Genomic DNA, 17,886 nt, shown 5'->3' on the forward strand with positions numbered 1-17,886 from the left:
GGGTCATATAAGCTTAAAGCGGAATCCAAACCGCTTCTCGACTTACATCCAAGAGAAATTGTCCATTTGGACACGAAACCGGGACTAAATTGGTCACAAATGCGATTGCCGACTCACTCACGAAGGACTCCTGATAAAAATACGTTCTACTGTTCTTTACATAGGCTTACTTGTTAATATAATTGTCAAGAGTCATTTCAAAAGGACAAAAAGATAAACAGTTACACAAGTAGAATTATATATAAATCGGGAAACTTCCGCCTTAGCCATTGGGAAAATCCTGTTATTATTTAAAATGTATTTGTATGTAAAATTTTAAGGTCAACATATCATAATCACTACGCTAAAACTGAGGTATTAAATTACAAATTTGATATGTAGATATCATTCAATAAAATTAAAACAAAGTCAAATCCAAGTTGATTGAAACTACGTAGGCAGTTGATAAATTTTGTCAATTTCTATCAATAAGAGGCAAGCTTGGCTTCTTTATAAAACAACAGGCATTCATTCAAGTGGAAATATATAATTTGGTTTCATTTCGTATGTTTAGGCTTAATATCATTATGAAATACCAAGGTTATCACGGAGAAGACTTTCGCTTAAAGGGACACTTCGAATCGCTACTTGGTTTACACTTGAAAGATGGGTTGTGGTTCGATCGAGAATTGAACACGGGACCCGTTGATTAAAAGGTGAAAAGTAGATAAACGTAATGCGGATGGTTTGATATGTGGAAACGTCACCATTAAGTTCGCATGATTTAAAGCATTTTTGGGGGGTTTAAACCAGTCGTTAAAAAAAAGCTGGTTTAAACCAGCCAACCCTGCTTACAGCGAAACTTGTTCAAAATAGAAATACGAGAGATGAACTGCTACAAAATAGCGTCCACGAAGAGAATGGTTGAGGTTTGGAAACGATCAGAAGTCAATCGGGACTAAATCTGGTGAATAGGGTAGTTGTGGCACAAGTTCAATATCGTGGTCAGCCAATAATGAGGTCACAACATTAGCATTGTGTGGCAGTGCATTGCCCATGTGGAGGATGAAATTGCCATTTGCCACTTGTGGTCGTTTCTCAGTCAATTTTGGCAAAAATTCTGTATCCAAAAGTGTAGGAAACTACTCGCCCGTATTTGTATCATCTTTCAATACAGGATGGGACACTCTCTTCCCGGGAATCCCAGAAGATAGCGCACAACACATTCTCACTGGATGCTACCTGATGATTTTTTCTTGAGGAACGGGAGGTGGGGTGGGGGGTGAATCTGTGTGCATCTACTGTATCAACTGCCTTTTTATTTCTGGGTTGAATGAGAGAATCTATGATTCATCAACTGTCATAACACTTTCAGAAATTATATCCCTCACTTCTGAAGCGTGTTAAGTTTGCAACACTTGATTGAATCCTTGCCTCTTTTTGGTTGTCATTAAGCATTCGTGGAATTGCGAGAAGAAACATTCCTTTGACCCAGTTCGTTGTAATTATTCGTTCTACCGTTTCCATTGTTAGCCCCAGCGTATCACAAACCCCTTGTATGGTGACACACATATCTTCCATGATGAAATTTTCAACATAGGCAATGTTGGTGCCAGTTGATGCTGTTCTTGGACGTTCAGACCTCTGCTCATCTTCACATTCATTCGCCTTGCTTTGAATTCACACTCCCACTTTCAAACAGTATTTTTCTGTGATAGCACTATCACCACACACACCTTTCAATTGGCGATGAATATCGACTGCATAACGTCCAACTGTAGTGAAGAATTTCACCATTACCCGTTGCCCTTCAACCTACAATTCTATGCCCCCTAGCAGTATCAGAAACATTTCTTACTCGTTCAGGCACTGTGACTCAACTGCTACCACCTAGTAAACAAAATCGACACTACTTAGAAACGAAGGATGGAGGTCACCTATGCCACAGGTGCTTTCGTGAAATGACAAAAAATGTTCAGAAGAAAACAATACGTACTTTTTATGTGCACCTCGTATGTACCAAAATTAAAGCGTTTTTTTTTTTCTCTAATTTAATTCCAGGTTGTGGTTCCAATTATCTGTAGATTTGAGGTATAAGTGTGCGAAATTGGAACCTTGTAAATGTGATAATTTCTTGTAGGTTCCTCTATGATGAAAAGCTGTTTTTTTCACTGCTCTGGAATAATAGGTGCCGCTGTGCATAAGCAAAATGCGATGGTCAAATTTTGTTTGCATGTAATGAAATACTGTTGAATTCATTTGTAGTTCAAAAATGTTTATGGTGACAGTGGTTTTACGTGCAATACCGTTCGAAAGCTAATTTGCAAATCTACTGGCAGGAGGGAATTGATGGAAGATTGAACACAGTGTAGACATCTAAATCGTTCATCATCGCATGAAATATCGCGAGGTATTAATGTATGACTTCAATGTTGCCATCCATAGAAATTAAAGTGATCCATATTCGCAAGAACATTTATTTATTTTTACAGATTTATTCGGGGGGGGGGGGAAGAGATTCTCCGGGGGTACAACTGAATTTTGAAGAATGGGAAACATCAAGTTAAACAGCTTTCAAATGGAAGAAAATTAATTTTTAATTTCATTTTTCTTTTTTTATGAAATCGATTGAGAAGTGAAAGAGATCACATGACGCACACCTTCTGTCAATGGTCATGTGACAAGGATGTTCGAGTCTATAAAAACAAGGATAAAACTAAGTACTGATCTTGTATCCAGAAAGATTCTTTCTTTCATATAATTTTAACTCTCTCTCTCTGGGATCTTCCTAGGTAACTTCTCTCTTGCTGCTATTGAGCTCCCTCGTGGCTAAGCGGTAAGCATCCCCGCTTTGGCGTGGGAGATTCGGATTCGATTCCTTGGCGGGCGCTCGTGTAGTTCGGATCCCACATTAAGCTGTAGGTCCTCGTCTTATATAGGCTCGTTACTGAAAGAGGTGTTAAACTCAAATCAAATTAAATCAAATCTCTTGCTGGTATTAACAAAACTTTTATGGAGAAGGAGTTTTTTTTTGGGGGTGAGGAAAAATTGTTTTTATGTAAATAAAACTCACTATGCGCCTTTGTTGAAGAATATAGTTTCTATGTTCAGACTTAACAATTGTTATTAGTGGCATATTTCTGTACATAGTTTTTTAAATATATATACAGCATAGAAGTCGTTTAAATTAAATTTTAAAGAACAGACGTTTTTAAGTGAAGATGCGTGACGATCTAAAAGTTACATAAGAAATTTATGGGTTTCTATCAGATTAGTTGTCTCGATATTTCAAGAATGTCCTAACGTGGATGAATAATTAAGAAAAGTAATAGCAACAAGAAAACGAAGACCCCAGAAGGGTCGAAAAGGAGAAATAATCTTTCTGGACACAACGTCAGTACTTATTTTTAATCTACAAATATATATCTTATAGCGTGCATTACAGAGGTTGTTCAGCCTACGATTGGCAGATTTCGTTCCTTCCCCCTCCCTGGGAGAATGGACTCACCCGATCTGGTTCGTGGCGTCCTGCAGTTTTGTGCAGTGGATTCCTGGGAACGGAGTTGTTTTTCCGCGCGGACGACATTAACGCACAAAACAGGACTATTGTGAGTGTTGTGTTAAATTTGTTTCCAAGTGTGTGGATTTCCGCTCTGTGACCAAAATGCCGCCCAAACTAAGCCGGTTTTGGGAAGGCTATGTTGCGGTTCTTTATGATTCCCACTTTAGTGTTTCTGTCATTAGAAAACAGTGCTAGAAGAATGGTTGCAACATCAGTTTAAATGAAATAAAAAATGTTATTAAAAAGTACGAAGTTCCACCATTTGGATCACCAACGAAGTTGCCTAGGAAGCGGGAATGCACCAAGGCCACCTCCACCGTGCAGAGAAAACCTCGCAAAATGACAATGTAAGAAAATCCGCCAACACAAAGGTGTATGGCTAATCATCTTGACGTGTCTTTGGGGACTGTGAGGCGGACGTTATACCATCAACTCAAGCTGGAAAAAGTCATGAAAGCTCGCGGCCGTCTTCTCACGGATGCCCACCAAAAGGAACGAAAGTGTAACGCCCGGAAGCGAACGGCATCTGGCAAAACAAAGGTGGGTGTACGTCGTAACGCTCGATGAAGCATGGATTTACCTTTCCGACTGCGGCAAACCGAGAGCCATCATGTACCGAGAGAAAGGCGTCAAGAACTTCAGAAGGTGGGTCCGTGTCTGTAAAGAATCCTTCCCAAAAGGGTTCACGGTCGTTACTGGCTACTGTTACTGAGGGAAACTGAAGATTCGTAGAGTTGCGACGAACGGCAAAATAAATTCGCAGTATTTTCAGATGATCATGTGGCCGATCTACGAGCATGAGATTCCAACAATGTACGGAAATGACGCCAATCTGGTGCGCATTTACATGGACAAGGCCTCATCACATACCTCACGATCGTCCCTCGCATTCTACAGGGAGATGGAGGAGGCAAGTGGTATACAGGATACCTTTCAATGAGGTACCTGTTAAATCTCCAGATGCAAGTCCTATGGACTATTGTGGATTTGGATAGCTGAAGCGGGCTTTGGGAAAACGGCGTGTGACAACTGTGGAAGGACTTTGGCAAGCTGTGCAAAGGGAATGGGAAAAGATTTCCCTCCCAGTTCTTCAGAGAAGCATATTACAGTGGAAATTACGCTGTCGGGCTATTGTTAGGAACCAAGGGAAACACATCGAGCACTTACGAACCTGGCGCCATGGATTATTCTAAATTTTTAGGTAAGTCGAAATTGGCCAAATGTAGACTGAACAACCTCTGTAGAAAATACAAGGATGAAACGTTTATTTTCTGTTCAACCCGGAAAAAGTGCAGACCAAATGTTGAAAACGCTTCTGTTCGTCTCTACTTAAGAACTTTCGTCAAGCCCCTTCACATAACAGTTCTGCAAGCCGTATTCTGTCTTAAAAAGATAAAGGACAAATGAGCAGTTTCAATACATCGTTTAACCTTTGGATAAAGGATTTCTTCCTGCTGTGCAACAACATCGATTAAATTTACCACATTGCTTGGAACTAGTGTTGTAAAAAACGTTGCTTTTATTGAAGTTTATTTTTCAATAAAAAACAGTTCTTTTTCATGTTTTTCTCAAGTGTCTGTTTTTTCTGGCAACTATTATTTATTGATTTAGGTTGAAGATTATTGAAATAATCAACAGAACTTGAGTCGAAGCCCTCGTAACTTACAAATCGTTTGTTTCTTTGTACCTATACGAGCAAGATCGTGTGATTATCCCTTTCGGACCCAGGTCATTTTTGGCGTTTTCCTACATTTTCAGTTAGTGACTTTTGTTCTAAAACCATTTACCCGATTGATATGGTTAAGACCTTGTTTTTTAGAAAAGGAATGTGGCTATTTTTTGGTGTAAGTTACGTTACAGTGTTGCCAACGGGTGGTAAATTACTGAGGGGAATGTAGGGGTGAAAATTTACAAAAAACTCCGTAACCGAATTATAAGATTTTTTTGTATCTAGCAACACTGTTGCCATATGGGTCCAAGTCACCTAAAAAAAAGTCTTTGGTGTGTTGACAAGGTACAGTGAAAACCTGAAGTCGCTGGCTTCCATTCAGAGAGAGAGAGAAGAAAATTCTGTCACCATACACATAAAATTTTGACACTTTTTACGCCTCAGAAGCAAAAAATCAACAGATATGTCGGGGCTACAGCTTCTCTAATTATTCTATTGAAACTTTTTATAGTGCGTTCTGTAGGTCAAAGAGAAGGCTTTCAGGTAGTGGTACATTTGTTTCAATGTAACGAACAAGAGAGAAATAATAGAGGGGAAAAGTGAAATTTTTCACCTAAAATCGGAAATTAATTGTTTTGGCTGGAAACACTGCCATCAGAGACGCAAACTATCTGAAAGTAAACCTTGGTACCCCAAGAATATATCCTACAAGTATCATGGCGATATCTAACAAACTAAGCATGAAATTTTAAAAAGTCTCATTCTACTTCAGAAATTCACAATTTTCTTACCATTTACAGAACATGGTTTATTATAAAACTCAACTGTGCTACCCCTAATTATTCTACCGAAACTTTTTATGGTGCGTTGTGAAGGTCAAAGACAAGACTTTCAGATACTGGTACGTTTGTTCCGATGTAGCCAACAAGAGGGAAATAATAGAGACAAAACAGGTAATTTTCCAAAATTTCCCCCTAAAATCTGAAATTAAAATTTTCTGTAGCTGGCAACACTGCTACAGACAGACGAAAACTATCTTAAAACAAACATTGGTACACCACTAATATATCCTACAAGTATCATGGCGATATTTAAGGGACAAAGCTTCTAATTGCCAAAAATATATTACGGTAAACAGAAAAGTAGGGAAAAATCAAGGGTTAGAACCTAAATCCGAATTTTTCGTGCGCCCCCTAATTACCCCTCTGTAACGATATGTACCCGCGTTTGTTCTGTAAGGACAAATGTTCGACTGGCGTAAGTTGACTTGCCCTCGGACGTATAGGTACGAATGTATAAACAAAAATTTCGAATTTTCCCCCCAAATTTAAAGAAATTTTAATTTCCGTAGTTGGCAACAGTGCGCGCAGCCCCGTCCAATTGATATCAACAATTAGACATCCATCCGACGTATCTACCTGACAAGTCTTAAGGAGGTCGTCTCTCTACAACGAAGGAAGCTACAGGGGAAAAAAGTAATAAAGAAAATTCGAAATTCTCGAATTTTTGACTGGATGAAATTTGAGAAGGAACTTCGACACAGAAGAAAAAGAAACTAATATAATAAACTATGGTTCAACTATATTTGAAAAAAAAAATCCCGATACCTTAATTAGTGTCCGCACATGCGCGGATTAAAAAAAGTGACTCACCCGTATGTGCCACTTTGGCCACCTGGGTCCGAAAGGGTTATTGTACATTTGATTACATTTTTTTGGCTAGTAACTCGTGTTGTAGTAGTTATAGTCTCGACTAATAATAATATCGTTGTTGTAAACAATCACTTTATAAGGAAAATTTTCTGTCCTTTTTACATTTTAGTTCCAATACTGTTGCTGAGAAATACAGGGTGTTTCAAAATGAATATCAGGGTTATAAGTCTTCTTAGTACTTATTACATTTTAAGTACAATTATAAACAATATATCAAGTAAAAGAACACCTCAAATAGTTTTTGCTACAAGTGTTCGATGTGAGCTTCATTCGTCACACGGCACACATCGAGTCGATAGGCGAGAAAGGGCCATAAACTTTCCACCATATGGCACAAAACATTCAATTCACACAGACGGTTGGACTGTAACTACAGATTCAGTTTGATAATATTTATAATTGTAAGTTAATTGCAATAAATACTACAAAGTTTCAAAACCCTAATATTCATTTTGAAACACCCTGCATTACTTCAAATTATGTCATCCTATATTCATGTCTTGTATGTACATATCATCAGGTCCGACCTAAGGCAATTTGTCGCCCCGTGCAATGACGTAATTTGCCGCCTCCCTCTTTCTCCAGAAAGAACAAATCTTAAAAGTCACGATTTTAAGTATGCTACTCCAGCATGAACAACGAAGGGGAGGAAAACTGCACTCGTACTCAGAAAGGCTTAAATACTTACTACAAATACAATCTCGTTTTTTTTTTTTTAATATTAATCTATTATATTAGTGAAAGATGGTCATCCTTTTTGTAGAATTCAATATCGAGCTTCAACCTCAATATATCAGTTTGCATTATAGTGCAACTAGCTCTTTTATCTTTATATTTTGATTTTGCTTCTACATCTTTTATTTATTTATTTATTTTTTTAAGTTGTTTTTTCCACCTTCAATGATAACGATCTTATTTGTGACAAAGACAAGAGTAGCTTTCATGTCAGAACTCGGATAACTAACTAAATGGAACAGGTGTTCGAGAATTGAGTTCTTGTGTTTGACAACAATCAAGCAATTTGTGCTGGGATTTGTTTTACAATTTGCTTTAGCACTGTCCATGTGACTTAAACTAATGCGATCTAAACATAATTTATGAATGTAGTACTCAAATAGAAGGTCAGCTTAGTAAATTTGACTACCATGATCATGAGGTCTGTTTCCAACAAAATACTTATGACAGATATTGCAGCCCTGTGCAAATGCGCGTGTTGCACATATGGTATATGGTATGGCTGCATATCGTATCTAGTCAAGAAATTATTTATATATGATATTTAGAAAAATACTAGTAGGCAAATTAGTATTAGTTTTTCTCTTTAGACAAGTTGTTTGCATTTTATACTGTTTGTGATATTTTCGTACTTATTTAAGGCCTACTTTCACGAAAAAACACATTTTCATTTATACTTTTATTTCTTGGTTGATATTGGTGAAACACTACAGAAACCCGGATTATTAGTAGGTATGCTTACTCATATAAATTGTAAAATATTTGTACCGTATCAATATCTAGCGTTTAATTTATGTTGCATTTTACGGTAATTACACCTACATAAAAATACTTCAGACTTAGATACATTACAAATGACTATTTAAAAAAAAACGAAATTTAGAAAAAAAAAACTAGACAATATTTTTTTAAAAAACGTACATTTCTGAAAAAATACGAACTGTTCATTTTTTATTTTTTTATTTTATTTACAACACTACTTGGAACATCGCATCGCTTCACCGATCTGGAATTGTGATACATTTTCTAGAACATGGAAGTGCTTTATTCTCCTCCCTACTACGGCATACGCTATGGACGCTATCTTCTAGGAATGTTCTACTAGTTTTAAATCAATTAACGCAACGATAAACCATACTGTCGATTCTGCAGATTCGGCAAACGCTTCCTTCAAATCGTTGAAGTTTCAAACTGTGCAACACCCTCTTTTCCAGAGCGTCTATCGCTCACGAAATCAGAAAACGGTCAAGAAAGTCATGAAATTTAGCTTTTGGGTCACGATTTTTTTTTTCTATGCAAATATAAGTACAGAGTGGAAAATTCTGTTCTACAAAAGTAAAAATTCACCACCAAAAAATTCTATGGTGCGCTTTAAACACTACCAAATCGAAAGCAAAGCACGCTTCTATCGCATGCATGAAAATTCGACCTAATTTGCACCCACCTCTTGAGAATGTTACGAAATTTTATGGTTTGGTAAAGAAAAGATCACGAAATATCATTTTGGAATTTTAGTAGACACCCTGTTTTCACAAGTCATTGGTCTTTGAGAACTAATAACGTCTTAGAGACTTTCAGATTTAATCTTAACATGTGTACTTGCTGAGGGGCTAGATCATACTTACAGGTGTTGACTAAGACAAACATATCTTGACTCATTTGTACACGGGAATATTTTAGAAGTAGTCACCGTTAGCAGAAAACAGCACTAAATACAATCTGCTACTTAGCTGTATGTTTGACGTACACAGTACATAAATAAGGCAAACAGTGTTCGCCAGTAGCGAGCTCTCCGGCGGGGATGTAAGCTAAGTAACGAACCGGGTGGCAATCGCGTCTGAGCTCTGACGCAGTGAGGATGACGCGTGACGCAAATGCTATTTTTGAGTTTTTGTCACTTCGGGACGAACCGTTAACGCCGTTTTCTACAAAGAAGTCCTTGGACATCAAGCTGAAACGATCGGAGATTGCCGATTGTTGGAAGCTACGCCACAACAACACTCCAGCCCACACCATCTTCGTTGTGACTACCTACCTGGCCCGGTTAGGTGCTGCAGTCAGTGTACAGCCCCGATGTGAGCCCACCAGACTTGTTTCTGTTCCCAAAGCTCAAGAGAAGCCTCAAAGGACTTCGTTTCGATGATGTTCCCGCCGTCCAATGGGCTGTCACAGCGTCTCTGAAAGAGATTACGACAGCTGACTTCCAGGGAGCCTTTGCAGTGTGGGAATCGCATTGGCAGCGGTGTATTGACGCCCAAAGGAGAATATTTTGAAGAATTTTAACAATATGTACCGATCGGATCAACAAATTCTTATCAGACGCAAACTTATTACTTTACGGGCCCTGTATCATTGGCAACAAAGGCAGAATTTGAAGCGCCATAAAAATTCTATACTCTCCAGGAAAGCGTTATGAACATCTCATTTTGTTCAACACAATTGACATATGTTACATATTTTGGCAATGCTATAGTATTTTTTTTTTTTTTAACTAAAGTTGTTTGGTTATATTTTATTAGCATATTACGTGTACTGACGTTTTGCTAGTGTCATAATGAAAAGATTAATAAGAGTATAATTCAGTTTCATCTTTATAGCACGCTTATCATACATCATTCATTTTTAGGGTTACAGAAAAGAATCGATTTTCATTGAGGATTTACACTTACTAATATTTTGTTCATGTCAATGATATGTATTGATTGAAACATGTCATCTTTGCGCACTATACGTTTTTCGTTAAACGCTAATGGAAGCGAGCATTAGCGAAGCTTCTACTATTCGATTCGATTGCCATTTGTTTGTTTGTTTGTCCGCCTGTTCCATAATAACTTTCGTAAAACTTGACCGATTCTGATGAAATTTGGTATGTGCCTTCTTTCCACTTGCAGAAATATCCCTATTGTTTGTGGTTGCAATCCATTGAGTATAAAGGAGGAGGGAGGAGTAAAATCCATCTCATGTTGCAAGTTTATATATATAAATTCAAGACAATTTTCCAATATAAACCACGTAAAAAATTTTCGATTATAACAAAAATTAATGTACATTTTCTTTATATAATATTCTTCCAACTTCGGGTTTAAAATCTGCCAAGAATGAAAGTCTGAAATTCGCTTCCCCTTAATTTCAAAAATATATATTCCATAATAATTTTCGTTGAAAAATGTTTTGATTTTGGCGGAATGTGTCGTACATTTTCTGAAGTTTCCCAATCATATCCTCTGTAGGGAGTTGAATTCAGGAAATAAAATAGTGGATTTAGCCCCTTCCTCTCCTCTCCCCGACTTCTTTGAGTTTGACGATATTTTTTAAAAAATTCTCTCCCGATATGAAAGTATGATCCAACATATATTTCATAAAAATACTATATCTTCATGGAATGAGTATTCTCACGCATTTATATTTCTTAGACCTTGTAATTATTTTTCAGTGCAATGTTATGAAAACAGATGCAGATATCAAGAGAGAAAATTATAGGTTTAATGAGAAAAGGGAAGAGGGCAGAATTATGTTCGTTAGAATTACATTTAAAAAGTGAACGTAAATGACAAAATAGTTTAACGTCCTACGCTTATGCCCTTTAACCTAAAGCAGAGGGATAATTATGAATAAATGGTAGTGAAAGTAAAAGTTGAGTGACTTCCCATGGGGATGGGATCCGGGACTACGTGCACCAAAGATGCACGCGAGCGGGAAGGGTCGATGCATAAGTTCGTGCGGTTTTCTTTTGGGTTGGCAACAATGCGGCGTGAAGCGATTGTTTATCGTTATTCCGTTGTTTTGCCGTAATTCGGAGTTCGTGTGTTGTGAAACACAGGTTTTCTTGATTGTGAACATATTAATGTATATATTTCAGACAAACTAATATGGAATGTCAAGTTGAGAAAAGTTATCAAAACTAATATGGAATGTCAAGTTGAGAAAAGTTATCATTTCCGTGACATTTTACTCTGCGAGTTTAACCGAGGATCCAGTGCAGCAGAATCTACGAGAACAATTTGTGGAGTGTACGGGAATGAAACAATTGTTTAAAGAACAATACAGAAATAGTTTTCCCACTTTTGAGCAGGATCGTTTGACTTGCCTGTTGAAACACGTTCTGGAAGACCTTCAGATTTTGACGAAAATCGCTTGAATGAGTTGCTTCATGAAATGTATGCAATGTGGGTGACAGTAAAATGTATGCAACGTATTCTTACACTCGTAGAATATGTTAATGTTATGTCTATCTTGTGTTTGTATTTGAATTAACAGAACAGCAGAATAAAAATAAAATATAACCACCGCACGAACTTATGCATCGACCCAATAGATTAATAGTCTTATATAAATTCTCCATGTGTATGACTATGTTTCGTCGTTCCCAGGTTTACTTAAGTTATACCAGGTCACGAAATTCGTAACTACTTTCATCACTGCTTCCCAATACCAGGTTTAATACAACATTAGTTCCAACCGCAACTAGGAAGAACTGATACATTTTTCTGCAAACGTGCTTCAATTACCGACGGGAGTTCATGTCTTCGCACGCACCCACGTTCACGCCTCAAATAGCCTCGCTGCTTAACGGAATACTAAACTCAAATCAACTACAAAAATGAAAAGGAATATTCTAAAAGGTGCTCTCCAGAACATTTTCATCATAATGAAATTGTATTCGTATTAAACAGAACCCACGTCTATGTATAAGAACAAAGACTGTAAAATCTTCCAAAATATTCTCATCGTTAGACTTGCCATACGTTATAGGATAGATCTGAGAAAATCTCTTGCGATTTTTCCTAGAATCAAAATCTCAACGTGTATGGCATCAGATCGCATGTCATTTTCTATGTTCTGAACCATCCTACGAGATATCTCTTGTTTAGAGCACGCTCTATTTCGGGAAGAAAATTTGTAAAATTTTGATTTAAGCGACATCGGATGAGAGGAAGTGAAAACAAATTTGTTTTCTCTCGGCCAACTGCCATATTTGTCCACAATACGAAGTGATCTGTGCGCGGTATTTAAGAGGGAATCATGAGCTGGAGTAAAGATGCTATTTACGCACTTATTAGTGCATATGAGGAGCATACATTTTTTACATAATACAAAGTCAACGCTCTATCACAACAGACATGCAAGGCAGAAGGCACTGGAAAACATTGCTGGCAGAGTATGCGCTGAGAGACCTGACACCTCTTCGAAGGATGTAAAACAGAAGTTTAATTATCTTTGGCGATCGTATATGGGCGAATGAGCAAAATTACTCGACAAAATAAAGAGTGGTGCAGAAACTGATGAGGCATGAAACAGCCACGGTTTTGTCCAATACGTCTATTCTTTCTCTTTGCTGTCATAATAGTGTTGTTAACAATATTCCCTCTCCACTTATTGCTGCTTCAACTGTAGGCGACATTTTTTTTTTTTTTTTTTTTTTTTTTTTTTTTTTTTTTTTTTTTTTTTTTACCGCAATGCACTACGGATGAACATCTCGCAACATCATTTGGTCAAACAGGAAAAATCTTCATGTGTATGGCACAAAATTGTACGATTTCCTACGAGATGCGTCGTAACATTTTTCCTAAGATATTTCCTAGGATTTACCTCATAGAGTATAGCAACCTTACTTGTTCTTCCTGAAGTATATGCAAAGGAAAAATAGATTTTGACCTCACACAGACATATAGTAATAATGTATTTAGTTATGTTGTTTTATAAACAAATTGGGAAGAGGTGGTGGTTCAGTGAGTCACTCTCTGGATTTATCGCTACTTTAATCAGTTTGTAAAGACAATATTATAGCCACGGGAGGTTAAACTTAAGTGGGTTCCACAAGGCTTAAAAATCTTAACATATTTCGGATTCCGTCGAGAGTCAAATTCAAGATGTACTTTTCAAGGTGAAAAAACGTTTTGAAGCTTCCGAAATGTGGATGCGATTAAGAATGGAGAGAATTAGCTGGGTAAAGCGGAAAGCAAATGAGAGGGTGTTACAGATGGTAAGGGAGAAAAGAACAATTTTAGATATTAAGAAGAGGAAAAGAACCGGGTTGGAACATTGGCTAAGAAGGAAATGTATAATGAGGGACGTTTTAGAGAGTATGGTCGCTTGAAAAGAGAGGGAGGGGGAACGTGAAGACGAAGAGGTTAGCGGAATATTGTGGAGCATGGAAGCTTCTCAGCTGCTGCAAGTGACCTGCCAATAATAGCAGAATACCTATGATGATGATGATAATCAGTTTATAAAGACAATATTGAAGTCATGGAACGTTAAACGTAAGTGGGTCCCACAAGGCTTTATATTCTTAACATATTTCAGATTCTGTCGAGAATCAAATTCAAGATGAAATATCACGTATATAAGAAAGAATATTTTTGCTAACTTCCAATGCGTTGCACTCCATTGAAGTTTATTTTAGCATAAACCACTATTTTATATATCAGAATTATTCATAATGTTTTCATCTCCATAATCTTCGAGATTTTCAACTATAAATGTATTAATTTTTAAATTAATTTATGTAGTTAAATGTGAGTTTCCTCGTGGCTAAGCGGTTAGCATACGCGCCTTTTTCGTGGGAGCCATAGTTTCGATACCTAGCAGGAGATAATGTGATTCGGATCGTATATTTTACACAACTTCGCTTCTGCAAGGAACGCTAAACTCTCATTAACAAGCCAACCATTGTCTATTTGTAAATCGCTTACTCCAAGCATTGAAAACTTGATTTTTAACGAAACGAGTTACGGGCTTCGAAGACAAGAGCACAAGTAAATTAAGAATCAATGATTCTGATATAGACTACCTGGAGTTTGTCATTTTTATTATTATTTCCTTACTAATAAAATTCCAGACACAACTGAAAGAGGCTATTTAATAGGGACACAATATCTTGGAAAGGAACTTCAATGGTTAGTTAGTTGAACGGTCAGTTTCATCACCAATGACATAAATCATAGAACTTATAAAATGTGTTCTTCTTCACAAACTTAAGCTAAAGCCCACGTTCGACATAAATAAAGCTAACCCCACTTTGGACATAAATAAAGAGAAATTACAATATCAGAAATTGACCCTCCCCTCCTTTCCTTCCTTATGAGAATATCCCCTTTCAATATTATTTAATGACAATATTAGAAAATAATAATAATAATGATGATGATCAGGGTTGGCTGGTTTAAACCAGCTGGTTTTTTTTTTTAAAAAAAAAACAACTGGTTTAAACCAAAAAACAAAAAAATGTTCGTAAAAGTGTATGTGTTTGTAAAATCCTGATGAACACACATTTGTGGGTTATCACGTTTCACTCCCGTATATTATTCGTATTATATTCTGACCTAAATTCCCCATTTATTACTCAAAAAGATTATACTACAAAAGCAACTTTTCTTTTATAAGTTTATAAATGTTTATTTTGTGATTTTTTGTAGTTGTTATTATTGTTATGTAATTGCAATTGAAGAAAAATTCTAAATATTGTTTCGTTTCAATGTTTACTATTGATAAAATACATAGAAAATGTCGTACTTTTTGTGTGTGTGTGTGGGGGGGGGTCATACAGACCCCACGAGAGGCATTTAGTGAAATAAGTATCATTGGTATCTATTTATGTATAAATGAGTCTGAGACAAAGTGGACTCAAATAATTCGTATCTTTATTCACTTTTCTTATTGATATGCAGATTAAGTCGGTGTATTTTTTTAATTTGGACCAATAAAAGTCGTTGTTAACTAACTTGAACTAAATTATTTTTTCTGTACTCCGTAGTACTTTGAAATTGTTCATATGTAATTCTGTGTAATGGTTTCACTTGTGCAACTGTTTATCTTTTTGTCCTTCTGAAATGTCTCTTGACAGTTATATTAAGAAGCATGTAAAGATCAGTACAATGTATTTTTTATCAGGATTCCTTCGTGAGTGAGTCGGCAGACGTATCGCATTTATGGTCAATTAGTCCTGGTTCCGAGTTCAAATGTAGGACAATTTCTCCCGGATGTAACTCGGGAAGCGGTTTTTATTCCGCTTTAAGCTTATGTGACCCCTTCCAGCATAACCCGGTTCTTGCATAATAACATCAAGGCGAAACAAACTTAGTTCTGTGCATATATGATATGAATATATAGAGCAAATTATTTAAACTATAAAAACCTGGTTTAAACAAACAAACAAACAAACAAACAAAAAAAAAAAAAACTGGTTTAAACAAAAAAAACGTTTTTTTTTTTTGTTTTTTAAATAAAAACCATGGTTTTTTGCCAACCCTGATGATGATAAACGATTGATTAAATTATTTACGCTTCACATGAATTCACAACCTTTCTTGTCACTGTGCAAAGGGATACTCAACTGTACAGTATATATATATATCTATAATTTCCACAAAGAAAGAAAAAGAAACAAACAAAAAAAAAAAAAAAATGATATCATATTGCTTTACACCAATACTCGCATTTTGTACTCACGGGTTTATATAATACAGTTTGCTTAACTGGGATTTAATATCAATTTTAGAAGTTCTGTCTCACTGTTCCGCAAAGTGTGAAGTCACCTTTTCACTATTTACTAAAAATCTTTTTTATTACTGGAGTTATGATTGCAATCCGAATCTTAGTCTTCTGGTTCTTTGCTTACCTATCTATTGTTGTATAGGCATTTCCTAGATCTGCTACTTGTAGCTGGATATGACGCACGTAATAGCTTGGGTCTTCCTAGTGGCCGTCAACTCCACATATTTTCTGTATTGTGAAAACAGACAGAAACTTCAGTGTTATGTCTATTAACACATTAGTCTCTCTAAAGACTAGTGAGATGCACAGCCGTGAAATGGTGTATGCTAGTTCTCTGTCTCCTTACTTCAACCAATGTTGTTGATTTTTTTTTTTTTTTTTTAATTCTCTCAAATTTACTGGAGAGATTAACAAAAATAACACAACACTTGTTCACCGAATATTCCAAGTATCTTCTTAAATAACAGACTTGGTCAAATACTTTTACTGAAATCCGCCTATATTGTCTCCATTCACACATATAATATTTTGTAGCGAGTCAAACATTCTCTTAACACACATAGCACACGAAGACTGTCTACTTCTCCGGGTATCACTTGCTATTTCAGTACCGTTCGAACACGGAGATGTCTTCCGCCTCTCTCATGTTAACCCCCAACTGCCCCCCCCCCCCCTGCAAAAGATTTTGTCCAGAACCATCAACAAAGATAGGCTTACCCTCGCTATCGAGGTCGCAGCCGTCTATTGGCACGGGTGGTCTCCGATATATAGCAATCACATTAAATTCGTATTGACATATCTCCTATAGATACACCAGATAGCAATTCTTTTGCCTGTTTTTTTCTGAACACAATGATATCTAATAGTCTGTGTCAACTCTTACTATATAAATTAAAACAACATTAAAAAAATAAATAACCACAAAAAACATTATGGCTGATTCGTTTAACTTAGTTCGGCCTGTCCTGTAACCTAAATAAAGCTGATTGCTTCCTCTATCTGTACCATCTGCTGTAGCCGTCTGTTAAGACTGAACCAAGAAAATTCTACAAATATTACGTGCGCATACAAGAGATTACATTAAAATGAAAGAAAGAAAGAAAGAAAAAGAAAGCGATACACTAGTTTCTATTATGTCCATATAGGATAATATACATGGCATCAATTCTTTATTTTACCATAATATGATTTTCTCCAATGTGTAGTAAGGACATGACTTCCGTCTGCATCAAACCCTGCTCCCCCTTCCACCGAATTCGCATGAAGGGTTCTATACCGAGATTTAGAAGAAATAGAGATTTAACCACTCCTGTCATAGGGATACGCGTTAAAATAACTAAGTCTTATTCTGAATAATTCCCAAGAATAAGGACATTAATATATCTTGTTCCATAACTATATAAAAAAAAATAAAAATTTAAATATAGATATGCAAATGAGCTAATTTACATATTGATATGTAAAGAAGTAGAGTGCAGACTGCATTTCACATTAGGGATATATTTACTGAATTTCAAGAATGGCTGGCAGGAAGGCGATTTGTGCCAAATGAAGAGTGCAAAACAAATGCCTATTATACTACATTAGACAAATCCTGTTATTTGGAAGGGGCTGTCAAGCTGAAACATTGGTGGGCGAAGTGTATTAACATCAGAGGAGACTACAATGGGAAATAAAACAGGTTAGTCGCGACTACTCCTGTAGTTTTTATTTTTGCATGTACTTTTCAAACGATC

The sequence above is a fragment of the Thermobia domestica genome, chromosome 5 (assembly GCF_964235325.1).
Source record: "Thermobia domestica chromosome 5, izTheDome1.hap1.1, whole genome shotgun sequence".
NCBI classification, from domain to species: Eukaryota; Metazoa; Arthropoda; class Insecta; order Zygentoma; family Lepismatidae; genus Thermobia; species Thermobia domestica.